At 52.3% G+C, this 24,362-nt stretch overlaps 3 non-coding genes across 3 annotated transcripts; all 3 read left to right on the top strand.

The window, feature by feature from the left end:
- Nucleotides 1-4,817: 4,817 nt before the first annotated feature.
- On the top strand, nucleotides 4,818-4,899 carry TRNAS-AGA. The gene has a single exon. It is a non-coding gene; the product is annotated as a tRNA-Ser (tRNA).
- Nucleotides 4,900-10,493: 5,594 nt separating this feature from the next.
- On the top strand, nucleotides 10,494-10,566 carry TRNAF-GAA. The gene has a single exon. It is a non-coding gene; the product is annotated as a tRNA-Phe (tRNA).
- A 9,133-nt stretch (nucleotides 10,567-19,699) lies between these two features.
- Nucleotides 19,700-19,781, top strand: TRNAS-CGA. The gene has a single exon. It is a non-coding gene; the product is annotated as a tRNA-Ser (tRNA).
- Nucleotides 19,782-24,362: the final 4,581 nt, after the last annotated feature.

Raw genomic sequence — 24,362 nt, forward strand, 5'->3', positions numbered from 1 at the left:
CAGACCCTGCACCCAAACCTCCCCAGAGCTCAGTTTCTCCCTCTCCCCTCCCACACCCAAACTCCCTCCCAGAGCCTTAGGGGTGTGTGGGCAGGACTTGGTCCCATCTCTAAGTACACCACTAAAAATTGTGCCAAACCCGCCGCCCTGTCCAGCCATCCTCTGCTGGATGCACTTCAGCCCAGCACCTGTGCAGGGTTTGAAGTCTGCATTGCTTAAATTCCAGGAGCAAATGAGGGATCAGCTCCCCTTTGCCCACAGGGAACCTTCACCCCACCCCAGCTGTGTTCTTGGTCCATGGGGATCACTGTAGGGGGGGCTGGAGATTCCACGCCGTGGGGTCTTTTCTCTCTCTGTGACAGGCCAGGGTGCAATAACACAGGAGCATCTGAGCACCCAGGACCTTCTGTGGGGCTGCCATTCCCCTTCCCTTCTGTGGTCTCATCTGTCATTGACTCCAGCCTCTTTTCTACCCATCGTCAGCATCATCCGAAGCAAACTGCACTCGCCTCAAAAAGACAGTGTCCCCTGTTGGGTGTAAAATCACTGACCTCTCTCCTCTCTGAGCACCTGACTGCCCCTCTGTTTCCTTGCCTCCTCCAGTCTACACTATACAGAGCACAATGCACACAGCAGATGTAGGAATTCTTTCCCTCCAGTGCTGGAGGATTCGCCCTTCTCGTCTACCTTTGTCCCAAACTAAGCACAGCGGGTGAATCTTAAATGTACCAAGGTGACTTAGGAGACAGAACCCTCTACTCCCACCTACCTTCCATGCAGGTGGCACTTGCCCTTTACTGAGCAGGATTGAAACTGGTGCAGGGAGACTGGTGGGCCACATCCTGAAGCTGGAGCATGAGCAAAGCACCAGGGTGAAAAAATGAACTTAGAAGATACTGAGGGGGGATTGACCCAGGGCCTCATACATGCAAAGCATGTTTTCTACCACTGAGCTACATCCCCACATGGGTTCAGAGTAGACTATGGTTTACACTCAGAGCCCTCCCTGTTTCCACTGCATCCAGTGACCTTGCGAGACTAGTTCCACTCAGATGATTATTAGCCTCTCTATTCCCAGCTAGGAGAGAGGAGTGCTGGGGCTCTGCAGTTTTTGGACGTGGGGGCTGTCTCAGGAGTCACAGGTGGCTTTGTTGGGGGTGGGGAAGTAGGGGACTACAGGATGTGAGGCTGGCTGAAATGAAACTGCTACAAAAACCTCCCCATTTGCTCCAGCCAAAGGCCCTACTTTTGGCCCTCTCACTCTATAAAAATATCTCCATACCTACCCTGGCTCTCAGAAAACCCCCTCTCTCCCATGCTGCAGGTGTTTTCATGGTTTCTTCCTTTTTTTCATGGAGAGAGAGAGAAAAACAAACCTATTAATTTGAGCTACCAAATACAGTTCACAGCATGAAATACACAATTTTGTGTTCAATGAGTTGTGTTCATTTACACTAGCATGAAAAAATATGTTTTGGGGTGCAAATGCATGAAAACCTCACTGCATTGAACAACCCACTTGACTATAGTTAATGTACTACAGAATATTTAAAGAAGTTAGGGAAAGATGTGCTTGTAAATTAACATGTTGTGCCATTTACACACGCACAAAACACAGAAGAAAACTGAATTATTTGAGCTTCACTAAATTTCCATTTTCTCAGAGCATTTTAGTTCTCAATATTGTTTTAATTTATTTATTTTTTTGGAACTAGAGATGAGGAAAGAGCACAGTGTGAAGTCAGTGGAATTACCGCAGTGAGGGATTGAGTCTCATTATTTGCCACTAACAAAACTCTTTGTTAACAGAGAGTTAACTTTGACTGTGAACTATCTCTTACCTTCCAGAACTATCGAGTTCAGTACAAAATCAAACTCTGAAAACAGGGAATACAGGAGTGAGGGCACATGCCCAGATAACCTTTAACTCTGCCCTCTAGAAGAGAAATCCCTGATAGCATATGCAGAACAAGGAAAGGTTTGGGGACAAATTCTCATGCTACTTCCCAAGTGTTTGCTTTTCTCTTCCTCTTCTTCCTCTCTCTGTTTCTTCCAGTTAATTGATCCTGGCCCCATCCACGGATCCTGGCCTACAGTGTCACAAGCTGTGGAATTTTACTATTTACTTATCTTTTATCCCAGTATATTTAAAGACAAAACTGCTTTTACAAAAGCTCCTCTTATTCTAGAGTTATACAAACAGGTCACTTCCCAGCTATTTCAAGGAGATGGAATTTTCCTGGCCCACAGGGAACTTAAACTAACATGCTCAAGGTCACACATTCTCTTAGGAGAAAAGGAAGGGAGAAAAAAAACCCCACCAAACCGTTGCTGTTTCTACCCAAAATGATCAATGAAACCAGCAAAGGGAGACTGTGCAATTAACTGTGCTGGTACTACACCCCGACTCTGCAGTTACTTGGATGCAGACACACCTTAGCTCTACGGTTGAAGTAAACGTGACAGAGACTCTGCTGCTGCTCATGAGACTAGCAGCACATGACCTTGTAAACAGCTGCCCATTCAAATGTATCTGAAAGTCACAAGGAACAACGATCTGTGTTAAGCTGAAGGCTGCCATTTATTAGAGCCCCAATTGATGCCGTGCTGCACAAACAGAGTGATTGAATGTGTAACAGGGAGTTTGTAAAATCTTAAGTTATTTTATTTTTGTAACAGGCTCCTGTCCACCTCCAGTAGAGTTTTCAGTCCCAATGGCAACTTTTACATTTACCAAATGTAATACAGACTAGTCCATGCCTCCCATGTGGATGTGGTTCTTGTTCTTCTGCACATTGTAGCCCATGGAGGCCAAGGACCTGCAAATGTGTCTTTCATGTGCCTGTGTTTAGTTGATGAAAAACAAACCTAGACACTTAGAGGATTAGGAACTGATTTCAGCTGGGGACATGTTTGCTAAGGAGTTTTTTTATGCATTTGCACAGGAAAACAGGGAGTGTGTCCTTTGATTTCAGGATCCTATTCAGTGGAACTCCTGAACATAACAGGAGAAGAGAATAAACCGGCAATTATTTTTGTTGGAAGAACATTTGGATTTGAACCAAAAGACAACGTGATCTGCAGTCAAATGCTCTGCCACTGGAGCTATATACCCCCATGACATCTAGGTAGAGGCAAGTCAGTGATCTTAAGGATTCTGAAGGACAGGCTCTGCCTCAGAGACTCCTTTCTATTCCCAGACCACAGGGGTTTTAAAAATGGGGTTTGATTAAACTTTATATATACATGTAGACACCACAGCTTGCACACCCACCAACATAACTTCCCCCCACTGACATAGCTACCACCTCTCGGGGAGATGGGTTAACTGCACATGAACGGGACAAGCTCTCTCCCTCCTTCACGAGTGCAGCTTCATTATTTATGAATAGGTGGAAATAACCTCAGAATGGACAGGAACCAATCTATCAAATATTGCTGTGTCTGCATTCAATATGGGTAACTGGTCATATTGGGCTGGATTAGTAGGCGCATTGCCAGCAGATAGAGGGAAGTGATTATTCCCCTCTATTCAGCACTGGTGAGGCCACATCTGGAGCATTGCATCCAGTTCTCTTCCCGAAACAAATTGGAGAGAGTCTAGGGGAGGGCAACAAACATGATTAGGGGCAGGGGACCTTACGGAGGCTGAGGTGCAGGGCCACCCAGAAGGTGAGCAGGGGGACAATTTGCCCCAGGCACCTGCAGTGAGCCCCCACATGAGAATACAGGATTCTATAATATTGCAACTTTTTTTTTTTATGGAAGGGCCCTTAAATTGTTTTGCCCCAGGCCCCTGAATCCTGTGGGCGGCCCCTGCCCAGACCGTGAGTGCTGTCCCCACTCCACCCCCTTCCCCCGTTGTCCTCCCTCCGAGGCCCCACCTGTGCTCTGCCCTCACCCCATTTGGCCACTTCCCACCCCTGCTCTTTGGCTGAGGCCTGCTGGTCCCCCTTCCGCTCGCTCCTCTCCTCCCCCAGGGCCTCCTCGCGCCTCTCCACCCCCTACCCCAAGGTCTGCCTGCTGCCCCCACCTCTCTGCCCCCTCCCCTGAGACCTGCTCTGCCACCCCTCTCTGAGCCCTCCCGAGACCCACCCTGCCCACCCCTCTCTGCCCCCTCCCTGACTCACCCTGCCCATTGCCCACACCTCTCTGCCACCTCCCCTGAGACCTGCCCTGCCCATCGCCCACACCTCTCTGAGCCCTCCCCTGAGACCCCCTGCCCATCACCCACACCTCTCTGCCCCCTCCCCTGAGACTCACCCTGCCCACAGCTCTCTTAGCCCTCCCCTGAGAACTGCCCTGCTCAGCACCCACACCTCTCTGCCCCTCCCCTGCCCTGCCCACCTCTCGAACCTCTCTGCCCCTCCCCTGAGACCCACCCTGTCCACCTCTTTCTTTGGTCATCTGTTGTTATTCCTTGAAACACCAAGGATGGAATAAAAAGCTGAGTTTACTCCAGGGTGAGGAAAGAAAGGAGTCACCAACCCCCTGGCAAAGCTCAGTGCCCCAGAGAAAACCTGCCCCCTGCTATCGCAATCACTGATGTACTGGGGATATGACGAGAAAGGGACTGTCTGAATGATCAAGGCAGGAAATGGACAACAATCTACAGCAATGTCATTAGCCACAAACACACTCTCCTCATGCTCCCGCCAGAAGGGAAAGGAGCAGGAATTCTTGCTGTTCAGCCATGGACACACTTACACAAGGGCACAGCAGTGTGTGTCTAGTGGAAGCTGGTCTGAAGAAACAACTGGAATTGATCACTCAATGGAAACAGAACTAGAGTGTAGTGAGAACTCAACATCAAGCAAGTAGTTGTGGCCGAGTGGTTAAGGCAATGGACTAGAAATCCATTGGGGTCTCCCTGCGCAGGTTCAAATCCTGCCAACTACGGAGCAAGTTGTGGTTCTTTAGTTTCAGTGGAGCTGGGTCTTGTCTCACTTTTAAGCTAGGCCTATACTAAAGGAAAATGTGGCTTTAGTTAAGGTGTTTTAATTGAACAACTGTTGCACGTCCACCCTATGTCACCAGAGCACATCCATGCTAGCATCTCTTGGATTGCCACAGAGAGCAGTGCACTGTGGGTAGCTATCCCACTGTGCAACTGGCTGCAGGGTTGTCATAAACAGATAGTTAAGGGTTAAGGTCTCTTTTACCTGTAAAGGGTTAACAAGCTCAGTAACCTGACGGACACCTGACCAGAGGACCAATCAAGCGACAAGATAATTTCAAATCTCTGTGGAGGGAAGTCTTTGTGTTCTTTGTTGGGTTTGTTCTCTCTTTGGATCTCAGAGGGGCCAGATGTATATCCAGGCTCTCCAAGCTTCCTGAAGTATTTTCTTCTATTCAGTATAGTGAGTATTAGAAAGGCGGATTAGTCTTATAATTAATTTCTGTATTTGCAAATGTGTGTTTGCTGGAGAAATCTCTTTATTTCTGTTTGCTGTTACTTTTAATTATTCTGAGAAGGCGGGGGGAAGACCCTCTGGTTTATAAGCTAGACCCTGTAATATTTTTCGCCCTGGTGTTACAGAGATAGTGTACTTTCTTTCTTCCTTTTAATAAAATCTTCTCTTTTTAGAATCTGATTGATTTCTTCCCTTGTTTGGAATCTCAGGGGAAGAGGAGAGGGGAAAGGGAATCTCTCTTTGTTTGATTCAAGGGGTTTGAATCAAGATGATCTCTCCCGACGGCTAAGGGAGGGGAGGTGGGGAATGGGCTATTTCCTTTGTGTTAAGATCCAAGGAGTTTGGATCTGTGTTCCCAGGAAAATTTTGGGGAACAGGAGTGTGCTAGACACTGGAATTTCTAGCTGGTGGCAGCATAACCAGATCTAAACTAGGATTTAAGTTTAGAGGAGTCCATGCAGGTCCCCATCTTGTGGACGCTAAAGTTCAAAGTGGGGAATAAACCTATGACATAGTAGGCAGCGGTGGAGATTTTTTTAGAAACCAAAACAGAGAAGTTTTTTCCTTTTTGGCTGTTTGGAAAAACAGCTTGGGGCAGAGGTATTAGGTTTTCTAACAAAGCATGGTTAGAAAGAGATTCCCACTGAGTGCATTAGCAAGTTTGAGAGAGACAGGACAAACCAGTTTTCTGGTCCTTTCTCAGCCAGCAGCCACAGCAAAAACATTTGCAAATGAAAAGTTTTGTTTTCTTTTTATTCAGTCGGGAATAGAAAGGTTAGGAAACTGTAAACCAAGCAACCTGAGCTGAAGCAACATAGTCAATTCACTGACTGCAGAGGGTGTGGCCAGCACCAGAAAGCACACAAACATGAGTACCAGTGAAACAGCTGACAAACTCGAACTGGCTAGGCTGCAAGCAGCAGAGAAAGACAAAGAACATCAGAGACAGATGGAACTAATTAATGCACAAATGGCCAGGAAGAAGCTGCCCACAAGAGAGAGATGGAGAAGCAAGAGGCCGAACACAGGAGACAAATAGAGTTAAAAGAGAAAGAGCTGGAAATCCAGAAGCAGGCCCTGGAATTAGAAAAGGCTAAGCAGAATGTTCCAGCCAACCCTAACAACCCTTCTCCAGGCACTGTTCCCCATCCCAGGAAATTTCCCACCTACGAGGCAGGTGATGACACTGAGGCCTTCTTGGAAAATTTTGAAAGGACCTGCCATGGGTACAACATCCCTACAGACCATACATGATAGAGCTGAGGCCACAGCTCAGTGGACCCTTAGCAGAGGTGGCAGCTGAAATGCCTAAGGAAAACATGAACAATTATAAACTGTTTCAAACAAAGGCCAGAATCAGAATGGGGCTAACACCTGAGCATGCCCGTCGGCAGTTCAGAGCCCTAAAGTGGAAACCAGATGGGTCATTCCCCAGACACGCCTACTACATTGATAAAAATTGGAATGCATGGATATCAGGAACAAAGGTTCAAAATTTTGAAGAGCTGTCCCTTCTGATGAGAATGGAACAGTTCTTAGATGGTGTTCCTGAGGAAATAGAATGGTACATCATAGATAGGAAACCCAAAGCTATAACCGAGGCAGGGGAGATTGGAGCCAGATGGGTGGAAATAGCAGAAAAGAAAAAAGCTACTATCAAGGGGAGTGAATATAACCAGGGGGCACCCAAGACCCCAGCTACAACCCAAGGAAAGCCCCAGACTACCCATGGTCCCACCTCACCAGTCTCCAGCAACCCACCTCGGCCCAGTGACCCGTCAGCCGGGCGATGTTTTAAATGTAATGAACTGGGAGATATAAAGGCCAACTGCCCAAGAACCCCAGTCAGTACAGTCCATTACACCATCATCACACCAAGGATCCCCAGGCCCAGATATCTCTCAAATACCCCGGAGCACAGGAAACCTTGAGAGTGGGTGGGAAGAAGGTTACCGCGTGGAGAGACACCGGGGCACACGTGTCAGTTATCCACCAGTCCTTAGTGGACCCGAAATTCATCAACCCAGAGGTCCAAATCACAATTTCTCCATTCATATCAAAATCTGTAACCTTACCTACAGCTCAATTGCCTGTCCAGTACAAGGGCTGGTCAGGAAAGTGGTCTATGACAATTATCCCATCCCCATGCTAGTGGGGCAAGACTTGGCCAACCATGTGAAGCTGGCCAAGATGGGGGGAGTGATCACCCGCAGCCAGGCCAAACAAGCTTCCACTCCCAGCCCTGTTCCTGAGCCGTCCACCAGGGCCCTGTCTGTGTTACCAGAGACCCAGACAGAGGTGGTGGAACCGGATCCCATGCCACCTACTGAAACCGCCATAGTGCATCCAGCCCCAGAACCGGAACTGGAAGAGCAACCAGCGGCAGAACCATTGCCAGCACTGATGCCAGTGCTTCCAAACCTGTTTCCAACCTCATCGCCAGAGGGCGCCAGCAGGCCTGAAATGGCAGAAGCAGCAGACAACCCTACCCAAGATATTTCTCCAGCAAACACACATTTGCAAATACAGAAATTAATTATAAGACTAATCCGCCTTTCTAATACTCACTATACTGAATAGAAGAGAATACTTCAGGAAGCTTGGAGAGCCTGGATATATGTCTGGCCCCTCTTAGATCCAAAGAGAGAACAACCCCCAAACAAAGAACACAAACAAAGACTTCCCTCCACAGTGATTTGAAATTATCTTGTCCCTTGATTGGTCCTCTGGTCAGGTGTCCGTCAGGTTACTGAGCTTGTTAACTCTTTACAGGTAAAAGAGACCTTAACCCTTAACTATCTGTTTATGACACTAGCAAAGGCCAGTTCCTGGACCCTTGGTCCAGACATCCTCATTCACATCAGGCTGGGGTGACCAGATGTCAAAGATGAAATATCGGGACGTGGGGGGCGGAGCCAAAACAAAAAAAGCCGGAGGCTCCCCCGCACCACCAGGCGGCAGTGGCACAGCCCCGTCTCCACCCAACTCTCGGCTCCGACCCCCGATACACCCCCAGCTCCCCCATTCCCTCGCTCCTGGGCCCAGCCTGGGCTCCAGAGCTCTGCAGCCGAGCTGTGCTCCAGGTCCCTCCTGCAGCTCCGGGCAAGGGGAGAACCAGGCAGCCGGGCCCGGGCCCTCCCGGCAGGGCGTGTCTGCCCCATGTGTGTCTCCGCCCCTCACCCACCTGGGTCCTGCCCGCTCCGCACTGCCCCCAGCCCCACTGCGCTGCCGCAGGCTCCAGGGATGGAGCAGCCTCCATGCTGTGCTCGGCCATGGCCATGGCCGTGTGCAAACCTGGGAGGGAGGAGGATGCCACCTGCTTGGGGAAGAGGCAGGGCCAGGGCGAGGATTTGGGGAGGGATCCGATGGGGCAGTGAGGGGGTGGGGCTGGGGCAGGGCCAGGGTGGGGATTTGGGGAGAGATCCAATGGGGAAGGAGGCGGAGTCGAGGCGACTGTCCTCCGGGCTCTGCCTGTGTGCCGGAGCAGAGGACCAAATTGTTTGTTCGTCCAGCGTCGACCAAACATCGGTCGGGACAGCGGGATAAACAAGCAAATATCAGGACAGTCCCAATAAAATCGGGACGTCTGGTCACCCTACATCAGGCTTCAAGTTGAGAATCATTTCCCCTTCCGCTCTGTGGGAGGGGAGACTTTTAGCAGCTCTCTGTGCGACTGCACACGGCTAAGCAAAGAGAACAAACCCCAACCCCCTTGTGCTTTGGGAGCCAGGTTTGCGGTGGGAATTCTGTAGTTCAGATGACTTCACGCCTGGGCATTGTGATTCTTTACCAGTTTCTCTGGCATTGGGGGCAGTTTTGTTCTCACAGCTGTGATGGCTGAGTGGTTAAGATGCTGGAGTTGAAATCCAATAGGATTCACCTGCACAGGTTTGAATCCTGCTAACAGCAAGGCCTGTGTTTTAGCCAGTCCCTCACCCGGGCAATACCTCTGTACAACCCCCTGAGACACTCTCAATTCTCTCCCCACAAGTTCTGCTCCATTCATAGAGATCCTGGGACGCCCCTCACACTGTGTCCCTGAGGGGTCATGCAAACTCTCAGCGCCTGAAGCCTCTGCCACTCACCTAGTGCCACATAGATCAGCCATAGCCCTGGTTCTGCTCCTCTCTCTAGCGTGTGAAAGGAGCTGCGTCAGCGACTCCATGGGAGCTATGGGGCTGCAGAACCAACCGAGACAAAATAGGTGCTCAGCACCCACTGGCAGCCCGCTCCCTCCCCCCTACGGGCCTTGCTGACAAGCTCCTCCTCTTCCCCTTCAGCGCCTCCCACCTGCCAGTGATCAGCTGTTCAGTGGGGTGCAGGAGGCACTGGGCGGGGAGGGGGAGGAGCAGAGACAGAAAGAGGTGGGGATGGAGAGGAATGGGGCAGGAAGGTGCAGGGTGGGAAGAGATGGGACAGGGGTGGGGTTTGGGGAAGGGGTGGCGTGGGGCAGGGCCTGGGGAGGAAATGGGAAGCACTGACTATCACAGTGACAATACAACTGACCAGCATTGCGGGGGAGGCTGAGGGAGATCCGCACTCACCAGGTCTCTTCTCTCCCCCACGGTGAGCCAGACACTGCTCTCTCCTGGCTCTCACTCTAGCAGCTGGACGCCAAGGAGCCATTTCCCCACAGGAAGTGCATTGAGTGCCCCTGTGGTGCTGGGGGGCTGGCGCTGCTGCTGCCTGTGGGGCTGGCAGGGGGGCTGATGTCTGCACACACTCTCAGCTGCCAGGCCGGAGGGCACTTGGGACCTTACCAGACTGGCTCAGTGAAGACGGGGTTGACAGAGCAATACTGATGCTCTCCAGAGCACGGAGCAGCAGCCGCCCATGCAGCCAGGCAATGAGCATTTCCCACAGCCTGGAGCCGAGGGGGAGGCGGCAGCTGCTGTTCCAGCTCCTCGGGGACAGGCCCTGTCAGCCAACAGCCACTTCTTACTCCCCACAGCTAAGGGCGCCGGGTTCCTCCGGTGGGGGTGTGGAGCAGCCGTTCATTTTCCTGTCCTTTTTGTGTGCAACTGCTGACAAAAACATCCCAGACAGAGAAGGAACAGGCCAAAATACTTCAATGCAGCTGCCAAAGTAGCTCAGTTGGGAGAGCGTTAGACTGAAGATCTAAAGGTCCCTGGTTCAACCCTGGGCTTTGGCAGCCCCTTTTTGTGCAGGGGTGGCTTGTTTTCTGGGAGCACAGCAGTGTCTGCACCCAAGGTGAGTTCCTGAGCTTGGGCTCTGCAGTAGGAAAAGATACTGTGGGCTTCTGCCCCTAGTTGGCTGCCTGACCTTTAATGATGAGAGATGGGAGCTGTCTTTCCCAACATGGCAGGAAGAGAGTGAGGCAGGGTGACTCTCAGGAATGGTGCCAGAGAGCTGCTGGGCAGTGACAGGAGGGATTGGGGATGGAAGTTCCTCTGTGCAGCTGAGCAAGGGCAGTACCAGGGAAGGGGCATCTGTAAAAGTGACCCAGCAACACCTCTCCTCCTCTGGGCACCTAAAGCAGAGGTGGCTGGTGCTGACAGCTCCAAGGGAAGGCTTAAAGCCACAGGGCTAGAGGAGGGCAGGACCATGCCTATGTGTGGCCTTCAGACAGGCACAAAAACACCCAGCCAGGCTGCTCCCTGCCATGCCAAACACCCACTGAAGGTCACCAGCATGCAGGGGCGGCTGCTGATGCTCTGTGGCCAACATCAGAAGCGGTAGGAAAGCAGGGCCAGCCCCATGGTGGGGCCTCTGACTGGTCCCACTCCAGGTGCTCACTTTTGCATTGAGGCAGGAGATTTTACCCCAAGAGGCTTTTCCCCAGCTGGCGAGAAGCAGAGAAACACCCAGGCTCCGAAGACGCTATGTAGCAAGTCCCCTCCAGCACAGGGACAGGCGCACACGCTAGCCAGGCAGCCGCCCATTTTCTTTGGCAAGTCAGGAAGGGCAAGGCGAGACTGGAAGCACCTGGGGCTCATGCCCCAGCCTTTGTGACGCCCACCCCCCAACTCCTTCCCGGGGCTCTAGCTGAAGCCAGAGCATTGGCCTGAGTGGCCAAGAAGAGGTTCCAGCCCTGAAGGGAGCAGGACGTTCAGCACAACGGTAAAACTGCAGAAACACAACCACCCAGGGACTTGAATCCTCAGTCTTCTGATCCACACTCAGACACCTTATCCATTAGGCCACATGGTAACATGAGAAAAACGCCTCCAAGCCCTTCTTTGGAAAAGACGGACATTGTGTTTCTCAGGTCATCTGCTGAGGGGCCGAGACTCTCTGGGCACAAGAAGTCGAGTTCCCAGTGACACGTGAGACTTAAATCTATGGAGCCAGGTGCAGGGCTTTGGCAGGGAGGCTCAGGCATGGGGGATTGGGGTGCAGCGGACGGACCGGCTGTCTTGGTGTGGAGATTTAGTGACACTGAGGCACAGGAGGAGGAGGAGGAGGAATCCTGCTGACAGGCAGTGGCTGTGCAGAAAAGAGGAGGGGTTCTGGGGACTTTGCCTCTCTTTTGGCTGCCTGCTCGCTCTTGTGGTGGCGGTGAAGCAGATCTCAAGAAGCCCAGGTAGCTCAGGCCTTGTCTACACTACAAGACTATTTCGAATCAACTTAGTTCGAATTTGTGGATTCGACCTTATGAAGTCGAATTTGTGTATCCATATTAAATACACTAATTCAATTTCTGAGTCCACATTCACGGGGCCAGCGTCGACTTTGGAGCGGTGCACTGTGGGAAGCTATCCACAGTTCCCAGTCCCCGCTGCCCATTGGAATGCTGGGTAGAGCCCCCAATGCCTGCTGGGGGGAGAAATGTGTCGAGGGTGGTTTTGGGTAAGTGTCGTCATTGAACCGTCAATCACAACCTCCCTCCCTCCCTCCTTGAAAGCGCCTGCGGGCAATCTGTTCGTGCACTTTTCTGGTCAGTGACAGCGGGCGCCACAGCACTGCAAGCATGGAGCCCACTGCGATCATCGCCGTTTTCTCCTCCTCGCACTTTATCGTCCACCTCTTCCACAGTCAGCTGCTGAGAAATTGGGCCACTTTTCAATGGTGCTGCAAGCACTGGGGGACCATAGGGGACGTTTTACAAACATCAACGTCGGGTGGCGGGCAAGGTTCATGATGCGTGTGTTTTCAGGAACTGTGTGCTGCTCAGATGCCTGCAGGAAGGTAGTTTCTTCCCGGACCACGAAATAACTGTTGTGGATGTGCAGATGCCTATAGTCATCCTCGGGGACCTAGCCTGCCCGCTAATGCACTTGCTCATGAAGCCCTATACAGGCGCCTGGGACAGCGACAAAGGAACTCTTCAAATACCAGCGAGCAGCGAGCAGCGTGACCTGTGACTGTTCAGTTTCTTTACAGAGAAGCTGAACCTGCCCCTGTTTCTTTACCCAGTTACTGTTGACTCTCCTCTTCGGTTACATACCCCGTTCACCCCGTTACCCCCACTTCCAGCACGTGTAAAATAAAATACATGTCCCATTATTACTTAACAAGGTTTCTTTATTCATGACTTTTCGTGAAAGGGTTGAAACTGGGGCGCAGGCTGTGCTGGGTAGGGTGTGCGGTGATGTAAAGACCGCCTCTAAACTCAAGGAATGACAGGCTCCTGCTCCTAGAGCGGTCCGCAGTGCCGGAATGCTTCTTTCAGCAGGCCTGCCAGCCCTCTTTCTGGAATTCTGTGTGCGGGCGGATATGTGACCTTGTGGTGGAGGAGGACGGATACAGATTCCTCAGCTGCGTGACTCAGCGGTCCAGGACAAGGACCGCTGTATAAGATCTGTAACCGCCCTCCCCCGCTGCAAAGTCACATCTCCCCCGCCCACCCGGATCCTGAAACCACCTCCAAAAACCGACCAGGGTGCCTACTGACTGCACCGTGTGTGTGACCCGCTGCTGATCCTGCCCCGTGTCTGTACCCTGGGAAGGTGACTGTCCTATGCAATTAACCACCCTTCCCCGCCCCCATTCAAACACAGTCTTCTTTGAAAAAACATAACGGAAACAGTAATTAACAGCAAAGCATTTTTATTAATTAAGTACACAGTTAGGGATGGGACTGGGATTGGGACTCCGGTGAGTGTGGAAGTGAAGGACTTCGGCAAAGGTAGGGTATGAGAGCTTTTGGGTACTTGTGCACTGTGCTGTGGTGCAGTGACAGTATTCACGTCCGCGGCCGCCCCTCCTCCTGATTACTTTCGTTGAGGGTATGGGACTTTGTGGCAGGGAGTGCGGTTGCAGATACACTGCAGGGTGTCTCTGTCCTCCTGCGGTCCTGCAGAACATCCACAAGGCGCCTGGCGTGTCCGTTTGCTCCTCACTAGTCAAGCAGCGTTTCAGTCGCCTGCTTGTCTTCCTCACGCCACCTCTCCTCCCGTTCGCTGTGTGAGCGCTGGCACAGAGAGACGGTCTCCTCCACTGGCTCTGCTGGTCTGCCTCTGCTAGGTAGCAGCCCATACGTTCCTCGAACATCTTGTCCCTTGTCTTTTTCTTTCGCGCCTAATCTTTGCCAGCCTCTGTGAGGATGCTGTGGCAGGTCTGGAGACAGTGGAAGCTGTGAGATGGGAAACAGGAGTGAATTCCTTGCAAAGATACATTTTGGCGAACAATTAACTGAGTCTAGGCTGTCTCTGTGAATTCTGGGTTGAGACCCCTGTGCCTGCTGGGGCACAAATCATTTCAGCGGTGGATTCTGGGTAAATGTCGCCAGTCATTCCTTCCTCCGGGAAAGCAACGGCAGACAATCATTTCAAGCCTGTTTTCCCAGAATTGCCCTGGAATACGCCATAGCGTGGCAACCATGGACACTGTTTTGCCTTTTGTGTATGTCCCCGTATGTGTACTAGATGCGCTGACAGAGGCGGGCCAGCAGCGCTACACAGCAACATGAGTTTGCTTTTGCATGACAGCAGAGATGGTTACCAGCCATATTGTACCATCAACCATACCATAAATTGGTAATAAGATGGTAATAAGATCGGCATAGTTACCTGTCCTTTGCACTGCACCATTTGCTGCTGTCATAAGTGCCCTGGCCGAGCAGCCAGGGCGCAAAAGCAAAACTGGGAATGACTCCTGAGTCAATCCTCCTTTTAGTATCTAAAAATAGAATCAGTCCTGCCTAGATTATGGGCAAGTGTACTAGAGAACCACTGTATCATAGAACCAGAGAGCACAGCTGCTCTGTGTCCGATCCTGCATAAATTATGAGCTGTATGCTATTCACAGGGTGCTCCTGCAACAACACCACCTCTTCATTCCGTTCTTCCCCCAGCCTTCCTGGGCTACCATACCATTGTCCCCCCACTTCTGTGATGAAGTAATAAATAATGCAGGAATAAGACACGGTGACTTGTTTGTGAGAAATGACTGGAAGGAAGCCTCCAGCTGCAATGATAGTCCAGGCAGGACATTAAGGAGTGTGGATGAAGGAGCTCATCATCCCTCTGCTAGTCCAGGGGCAATTAACTCTTTTATTTACAATGAAAGGTGGGGGCTGATGGAGCTCAGCCCCCTGTTGCAATGATGAGGACAGTTACCAGCCATATTGTACCATCAGCCATCAAAAATTAGGGACAGGCGCCCTTGATCGACCTTACTGATACTAGTCGGCATGGTTACCAGCCCTTTTGCACTGCCCCATGTGCCAAGAGGCTGATGATGAGGACGGATTTCCATCATTTTGTACCATCAGCCATCCATAGCGTGGGGGGAGCAAGGATGTTGGTGTTGAGTGCTGCACCATCGCGTCTATCTGCAGCATTCAGTAAAGATAGGGTGACATGTAAAAGACTCAACAGAGGATTGTTTTCACTTCTGGTGGTGGGTGTGGTGTGTGTGCAAATTGCCGAACTATGCCCTGACCCACCGCAGACACTGTGTTTGACCCTAGAAGCATTTGGAGCTCATCCAAGAATGCAAATACTTTTCGGAGACAGCAGGAACTGTGGGATACCTTGCGTCCTCATTCCCCCTCCTCCATGAGCGTCCATTATATTCTTTGGCTTTCCGTTATGCCGTCACGCAGCTGCGTGCTGAGTCTGTGCTATGCCGTGTGTCCGTAGGTTTTTAAAAATACTTTGGACCAGGCGTAACATTACAGTAATTACCTAATTAGATGCAGGAGTCTCCGAGCGAGATCACCCTGAGGAGGGTCACTGAAGGAGATAGAGGCGCATGCTGCGTGGCTTCGCCGCGAACCAGGGCCCGATGCAGCCGTGCTCGGGGCAGTGCTCCTGAGTACCTCATGAAAGCCTCGCGGAAAACTCTGCTACCACGGGCACCCAATAAGGCAGCTCTCCCCAGGAACCTCCTGCGGAGGCTTTTCGATTACCTCAGGAGAGCTTAGTGGAGATCTCCCAGGAGGATTTCTGTTCTATCCCCATATATATAGAGACCTCCTTTTCACATACTTCAGATTCCTGTTATATTAAGAATAAAAGTTTACATGTTTAAAGCACTTACCGACTGCTCCTTCCCCTGATTCAGGGTCCGGGTTAACGGCCGGGGAGGGTTGGTAGGGAATCTCCGTGGCGGTGATGAAGAGATCCTGGCTGTCAGGAAACCAGCGTTGTAAGCGCTGTCACCTGCCTCGTCCTCCACAAACCCTTCCTCATCTTCCCCGTCCGTGAACATCGCCGAGGAACTGTCCGTCGACACTGTCCCATCGTCAGAGTCCACGGTCACTGGTGGGGCAGTGGTTGCAGGCTCCGTGGCGTCCGTTTGCGCTTTGATTTTTGGTAGCCTTGTCTGGGGTCCTTGATTTTCACGGCGCTGCGTTGCATCCCGGCTGTATCCTCTGTCTCTCATGGCTTTGGAGACCTTCTCATAGGTCTTCGCATTCCCTGTTTTGGAGCGCAGCTCCAAAGCCTGAACTCCTCTCCCACACACCGATCAGATCCAAGAGTTCCCAGTCAGTCCATGCTGGGTCCTCTTTCTATTCAGAGATTACATGAACTCCTCTGCTGGAGAGCTCTGCAGCGTTGCAGGTGCTGCGGAGCTCGCCCGATGTCCAGCCAGGACGTCAGATTCAAAGTGCCCAGACAGGAAAATGAATTCAAATTTTCCCGGGTCATTTCCTGTGTGGCTGGTCAGAGAATCAAAGCTCGGACTGCTGTCCAGAGCGCCAACAGAGTGGTGCACTGTGGGATAGCTCCCGGAGCTACTAAGTTCGATTAGCATCCACACCTAGCCTAATTCGAGCTAGCCATGTCGAATTTGCGTTACTCCACCTGCCGGGGTGGAGTACCAAATTCGAACTAAAGGCCCTCTAGTTCGAATTAAATGGCTTCCTGGTGTGGACGGTTGAGCGGTTAGTTCAATTAACGCTGCTAAATTCAAATTAAAGTCCTAGTGTAGACCAGGCCTCAGTTGGTAGAGCATCAGGCTCTTAATCTGAGGGTCCAGGGTTCAAGCCCCTGTCTGGGTGCTCAGCTTTTAAGTTCCCTTGTGTGCCAGGACCCAAATAATTCCTGGTGCTATCCACCAGCCTCATGCGGATTCCCAGAAGCTGTGGCCATTTCCTGGAAAGGTTCCTTTCCTCAGGAATCAGGAGAGAGGCCACAACCACAGGAGCAGGCCTAGGACAGGCAGTCTCTGGCTGGCGGCAGGAAGTGCTGTGGGGCCAGGTGCTGAGAAAGCCCAGAGGGGGAGCAGCAGAGATGAGGGGAAGAGAGACAGAGAAGCAATGAGGACAGAGCACAAGTGTACAGGGGGTTCAGGTCCGGCTATTGTGGGGAACTTCCCTGGTTTATACATGACCCTGGTGCAATTGGCAGGAGAAAGGATCTGAGTGCCCACCCCCTTACCCAGAGGCTGCCTGACCCCAAGGATGCTGTTTCTACTCTCCTGTGTGGCAGAGACCTCGTAACCCCGACAAGGCTGGGCCCAGGAATCCTGGGGGGTTTGATGACTCCCAATCTTGTCATGATCACTTGAACAGGGCTACAGTGTCTCCACTCTGGGCACTTCCCTGACCCACTCCTCATTGCATGTGCTTCAAGCAAACCTATTTATTACCCAGCAATCAATGTAAAACATAAGGAAAGATGGGAAAGGAAAACACGTCACCCTGTTCTGCGGCGCAGGGCGATCACAACCAGCGTCTCTGGAGGTCAGGGCAGGTCACAGTCTCTCCTCACATGTCCCAGGCCTCCTCCCCAGGCCCTGGCTGTGCTGCAGGGACACCACGGGCTGGACACTTGCTCTGGCAGTGGCCACGAGCTCTAGGTGACAGGCCCCTTGTTCCCAGTGTCAGCCCCATGTAGGGATATGATCCCCCCACCCCCAAAAGACTGGCCTGCAAGATCTCTTGACTGGTGGCATCTCCTTGCACTGGGCCTTCTGCCCAGGGTCCCCCTCGCTCTCCCACGCTGCTCACTGCACCCACCTCCAGCCCCAGTGCTGCTGCGGCTCTGCCTTCAGCTCCCTGGGCTGCTCCTCTGGCTCCGCTTGCTGCAGCTCTTCTCCCAGCACAGATCTGCTCCCTGGGCAGCTTCTACGGCTTGTGCTGCTGCGGCTCAGCTCCCAGCACAGATCTGCTCTGGTTCTCCCTGGCTGGTGCAGCTCTGCTCCCCGGCTCTTCTCGGGCTCCTGCTCTCTCCTTAGCTCTGCCCCACTCTGGCCCGGGCAGTTCCAGCTCCCACGGAAGATGGGACCCCCTGGCCTGGTGACTCCCTCATTACACTGCCTGGCCTGTCAGTCTGGCTAACTTGGAGCTTTGGCCTCTCCCCATTGCCCCTGGGGACTGTCAGTCTCAGGGTCCTGATTTCCCATTGGCCCTTCCCCCTGCTATTGGTGCTGGGAACTAGCCAACCAACCCCCCCCCACACACACACACACACTAAGTTTTAGTAAGGGGCCAGCAGTCCCTTACACAAGCCAGCCCGTGAGGTCACTGATGTGCAGAGAAGGAACTATAAGCTGGTCCCATGGTGTAAGGGGCAGCACTCAGGACTCTGAATCCTGCAATCTGAGTTCAAATCTCAGTGGTACCTTGTGATGAAGCCCTGGAGCTCCCAATGCTCAACTTTCCTGTCTCCAGCTGTGAAAGAGCCAGTCTCCCCCCTCCAGCTGGGTGACTCACCCACTGGAGCCAGGTCTTGGGTTGTGATGGCCACAATGGGTTGGGGATCTAGAACATGTTACCCTGATGCCTGTGGTTTGACCAGGTGGTTGGGGTTCTTGCTGCTTCACATGAGGCCCACAAATTTGGCCATTTCACTTGCAGCGACACGTTACCTCTTGCCCACATGGCATTTAAAGGAAGGAGGGCCAGGGCCAGGCTTCATAGTCAGGGCTAGGCAGGAGGGAGGCAGAGTCCCAGGCTGGAGCCCAGCACCTCTCCTCCTCTGGGCACCTGGAGCAGAGGCGGCTGGTGCTGACAGCTCCAAGGGAAGGCTTAAAAGCTACAGAGCAAATGAGGGCAGGGCCAGAGGAGGGGAGAACCATGCCTATGTGTGGCCAGCAGACAGCCACAAAGACACCCAGCCAGCCTGCTCCCTGCCCAGGGGCGGCTCCAGGCCCCAACACGCCAAGCACGTGCTTGGGGCGCAAAGCCACTGCGGGCACTCTGCTGGTTGCTGCAAGGGCAGCAGGCAGAGTTGCCTTCTGCGGCTTGCCTGCAGAGGGTCCGCTGGTCCTGCGACTTGGCAAGTGGCCGAAGGCAGCCTGCCTGCTGTGCTTGGGGCGGCAAAATGCCTAGAGCCGCCCCTGTCCCTGCCTTGCCAAACCCTCACTGAAGATGTGCTTAATCCACTCAGTGTGGGGAGAGGATGTGTGGTTGGGGGGAGGAAAAGCCTTGGGCTGCACTGGGGGAGTGCAGAGCAAGGGTGACACCCTAAAAAGCTGCAGCAAAGGGATGGACAGGTGGGGTGCATGGATAGAAGAGGCAGTGAGCCTAAAATCTAAAAGGGAGTGTGGGGTCTGGTGGTCAGAGCAGGGGAGGGTTGGTGGTCAGAATTCCTGGGTTCTATCTCCAGCCCTGGGAGGTGTGGGGCCAGTGGTTAGAATGTGTGTCGGGGAGAGCAAATATTGGGACAGTCGATAAAATCAAGACATCTGGTCACCCTACATCAGGCTTCAAGTTGAGAATCATTTCCCATTCCTGCTCTGTGGGACGGGAGACTTTTAAACGCGCTCTCTGTGCGACTGCACATGGCTAAGCAACGAGAACAAACCCCCAATCTCCCCTGTGCTTTGGGAGCCAGGTTTGCGGTGGGAATTCTGTAGTTCAGATGATTTCACACCTGGGCATTGGGATTCTTTACCAGTTTCTCTGGCATTGGGGCAGTTTTGTATTCACAGCTGTGATGGCCGAGTGGTTAAGGCGTTGGAGTCGAAATCCAATAGGGTTCCCCTGCGCAGGTTCAAATCGTGCTCACAGCGAGGCCTGTGTTTTAGCCAGTCCCTCACCCAGGCAACACCTCTGTACAACCCCCTGAGACACTCTCAATTCTCTCCCCACCCCAAGGAAATCCTGTTCTGCTCCTTTCATGGAGATCCCTGGGACACCCCCTCACCCTGTGTCCCTGAGGGGTCAGGCAAACTCTCGGCACCTGAAGCCTCTGCCACTCACCTGGTGCCCCATAGATCAGCCATAGCCCTGGTTCTGCTCCTCTCTAGGGTGTGAAAGGAGCCAAGTCAGCGACTCCATGGGAGCTACAGGGCTGCAGAACCAACAGAGAAAAATAGGTGCTCAGCACCCACTGGTAACCAGCTCCCCACTACAGGCCTTGCTGACAAGCTCCTCCTCTTCCCCTTCAGCGCCTCCCACCTGCCAGAGATCAGCTGTTCAGTGAGGTGCAGGAGGCGCTGGGTGGGGAGGAAGGAGTAGGGACAGGAGAGGTGGATGAGGAGAGGAATGGGGCAGGAAGGTGCAAGCCAGGAAGAGATGGGACAGGGGTGGGGCTTGGGAGAAAAGGTAGAGCGGGGCAGGGCCTGAGGAGGAAAGGGGATTTGTCACAGACCCCTCTAGGGCCAGCCCTGAAGGGAAGCGTGACTAACACAGTGACAATACAACTGACCAGCATTGCGGGGAGACTGAGGAGATCCGCACTCACACTGATACCAGGGCTTTTCAGCAGGGCTCAGCGAGCTTTATGCTTCTCATGGAAGTGGATTACCAGGAGCGCTCCACCTACAGAGCCCAGGTGCTCCATGTGCCTTGCCAGTGTGGACACCTCAGGAGTTAGGGCGCTTTAATGGGCTCTAACTTGCAAGTGTAGCCAAGCCCCTAGACTATGTCACTTGTGTGACTTACTTGTGCTATTGTAATAAATACAATAGACGTGCAATGGTCAGAAATCGCACCAGCAGAGAAGTATATTAAAGGGAAACCCTAAGGAAATTAAGAGTTTAAATTATCCTCCACATGTCCCGTGTCCCACTAAAATGAATCCAACCCACAGGGCACGTGGGCAGAAGTATCGGTGTCAGGATGCTACATTGTTAGCACAGTAAATGAAGCTGCAAAATAAATGATGTTTAAATGACCTCACTCTATTTTTACAATTCGGTATTAAGAGGTAATAGATACAGATGGACACCAGGCAGGGTCGTTGGGAGGACGAAGCCTTTATGCTTCCATCCCCCACCACTGTCAAGTTTGAGCCAATTAGGACAAGTCAGCAAATAAGAACAACCTCAGGTCTCAGTAACTGCTGCAGGTAGCAAAGTCCTACAGGGAGCAGTTTCTGGCACTACACCTGCGCAGCTCTGCTCCCCGGCTCTTCTCGGGCTCCTGCTCTCTCCTTAGCTCTGCCCCACTCTGGCCCAGGCAGTTCCAGCTCCACAGAGGATGGGACCCCTGGCCTGGTGACTCCTCATTACACTGCCTGGCCTGTCAGTGCGGCTAACTTGGAGCTTTGGCCTCTCCCCATTGCCCCTGGGGACTGTCAGTCTCAGGGCCTGATTTCCATTGGCCCTTCCCCTTCTATTGGGACTGGGAACGAGCCAACCAACACCCCCACTAAGCTTGAGTAAGGGGCCAACAGTCCCTTACTCGAGCAGGCCCCATGAGGGTCACTGATGGCCAGAGAAGGGCACATGAGCTGGTCCCATGGTGTAATGGGCGGCACTCAGGACTCTGAATCCTGCAATCTGAGTTCAAATCTCAGTGGGACCTTGTGGTAAAGCCCTGGAGCTCCCACTGCTCCACTTCCCTGTCTCCAGCTCTGCAAGAGCAATTTTTTCCCCTCCTGCTGGATGGGTCAGGGCTCTAGAACTGACACCTGAGGGTTGGGATTCTCACGGCTTCACCTGGTGCCCACAAGTCTGGCACTTGCCACTGTGCTTGAAGGAAGCAGGGCTGGGCAGGTGGGAGTCCGGCACCTCTCCTCCTCTGGGCACCTAGAGCAGAGGCGGCTGGTGCTGACAGCTCCAAGGGAAGGCTTAAAAGCAGCAGAGGTCAGGGAAGAGGAGGGGAGGACCATGCCTATGTGTGGCCAGCAGACAGCCACAGGGCCAGGCTGCTCCCCGCTGTGCTGAACCCCACTGAAGGCCACCCACAGGCCAGCATGCAGGGCGGCTGCTGATGCTCTGTGGCCAACATCAGAAGAGGGTAGGAAAGCAGGGCCAGCCCCCCTGGTGGGGCCTCTGACCGTTCCCACTCATGGTGCTCACTTTGGAAGTGGAGCCGCCCATTTTCTTTGGCAAGTCAGGAAGGGCAAAGGCGAGACTGGAAGCACCTGGGGCTCATGCCCCAGCCTTTGTGACACCCAACCCCCAACTCCTTCCCGGAGCTCTAGCTGAAGCCAGAGCATTGGCCTGAGTGACCAAGAAGAGGTTCCAGCCCTGAAGGGAGCAGGACTTGCAGCACAAAGTGAGCACAACCACGAGGGGACTCAAATCCTGAATCATCGGATCCACAGGGAGATGCCTTATCCTTTAGGCCACATGATGAGGGGATCTAACCTCTTCTTTGGAAAAGCCGGACACTGTGTTTCTCAGGTCATCTGCTGAGGGGGCCGAGACACTCTGGGCACAAGAAGTTAAGTTCCCAGCGACAAGTGAGACTTAATTGTATGGGGCCAGGTGCAGGGCTTTGGCAGGGAGGCTCGGGCATGGGGGATTGAGGTGCAGCGGATGGACCGGCTGTCTAGGCACAGAGATTTAGTCTCCCTGAGGAGGAGGAGGAATCCTGCTGACAGGCAGTGGCTGTGCAGAAAAAGAGGAGGGGTTCCTGGGACTTTTTTTGCCTCTCTTTTGCCTGCCTGCTCACTCTTGCCTGCACACTGGGATAATCACTCTTGTGGTGAACAGTGAAGCTATTTTTCAACAAACCCAGGTAGCTCAGTTGGTAGAGCATCAGGCTCTTTATCTGAGGTCAGGGTTCAAGTCCCTGTCTGGGTGCTCAGCTTTTAAGTTGCCTAGTGTGCCAGGAGCCAAGTTCTGTTCCCAGCCACACAGGGATTCCCAGAAGCTGCGGCCATTTCCTGGAAAGGTTCCTTTCCTTAGCAATCAGGAGAGAGGCCGCAGGAGCAGGTGTAGAAAGCGCAGTCTCTGGCCCCCAGGAAGTGCTATGGGGCCAGGTGCTGAGAAAGCCCAGAGGGGGAGCAGCAGAGATGGGGGGAAGGGAGAGAGAGAAGCAATGAGGACAGAGCACCAGTGTACAGGGGGCATCTGGTCTGGCTATTGTGGCAAACTTCCCTGGTTTATACATGACCCTGGTGGAATTGGCCAGTGGAAGGATCTGAGTCCCCACCCCCTTACCCAGAGGCTGCCTGACCTGGAGGACTGTTAGGATACAGAGATTCAGGCCTGTCTGCAAAGGCCTGTACTTTAAGAATTTAGGTGTATTTTTATCACTTAGCTAGTTATAAAGGTATAAAAGAAAGAATAAAAAATCACTGTCTGTCTGTGTAATGGCCTTCTCTCACTGTGACAGTCTGAGGCCTGGTTCCTCGGCTAAGCAGCAAAGGGAAGTGTATGGTCACATCCTCACATTCCCAACTAGTCACACTGAAATAAGGTGCTACTGGGCTATTAGGAATACAGTCCTGCCCTGATATTCCTATCACCTCCAGAGAAAGGGAAACTTAGTTTGGTAGCATCCTGCCTGGCAAGAACTCACTTATCAATAGACACAGCTGGAAAACCCTTATGTCTGTATAGATGTAGTTGTGAAATCCTCCCTTCTGTATTGTTTTGTATGTTTATTTACATGGTCTCTGTCTGGGTCTGTGATTGTTTCTGTCTGCTGTATAATTAATTTTGTTGGGTGTAAACCAATGAAGGTGGTGGAATATAATTGGTTAAATAACCATGTTACAGTATATTAAGATTGGTTAGTTAAATTTCAGTAAAATGATTGGTTAAGGAATAGCTAAGCAGAACTCAGGTTTTACTATATAGTCTGCAGTCAATCAGGAAGGTGGGGGGAGGGGGGAAATGGGACCAGGGACTGGGGATGGGGAGTGGGATCCTGTTGTGCGACAGGGGGAAATGGGAACAGGGGATGGGAACAGAAACAGGGACACAGACAAGGCTCTGTGTTGTCAGAGCTGGGAAGGGGGACACTAAGGAAGGAAACTGGAATCATTGCTTGCTGGACGTTCACCCCAATAAACATCAAATTGTTTGCGCCTTTGGACTTCGGATATTGTTGCTCTCTGTTCATGCGAGAAGGACCAGGGAAGTAAGAGGGTGAAGGAATAAGCCCCCTAACACTGTCATTTGTTGCTGTAGGCTCCATATGTACGTGCACATTCACATCCCACTCCTGACACAATCACTGTCTTCTATCTGACGAAATAGCCTAATTTCAACCTCTCCTGTAACATTACACCACCAACTATGTCGCATTTGTATGAGAGAAGTTGGAAGGAATTCCATCATCTTCAAACGGCAAAACAGTTCACCCGACCTGGTCAGTGAATTCTATGGTGAGAAACTTTCTGTGCATTTCAGTTTCTTGTATTGTTGGATGGGGCCTGAGGTGCTGGAAGGGAAATGTCCATGGAAAACTTG

The sequence above is a fragment of the Mauremys reevesii genome, linkage group 12 (genome assembly GCF_016161935.1).
Source record: "Mauremys reevesii isolate NIE-2019 linkage group 12, ASM1616193v1, whole genome shotgun sequence".
NCBI classification, from domain to species: Eukaryota; Metazoa; Chordata; order Testudines; family Geoemydidae; genus Mauremys; species Mauremys reevesii.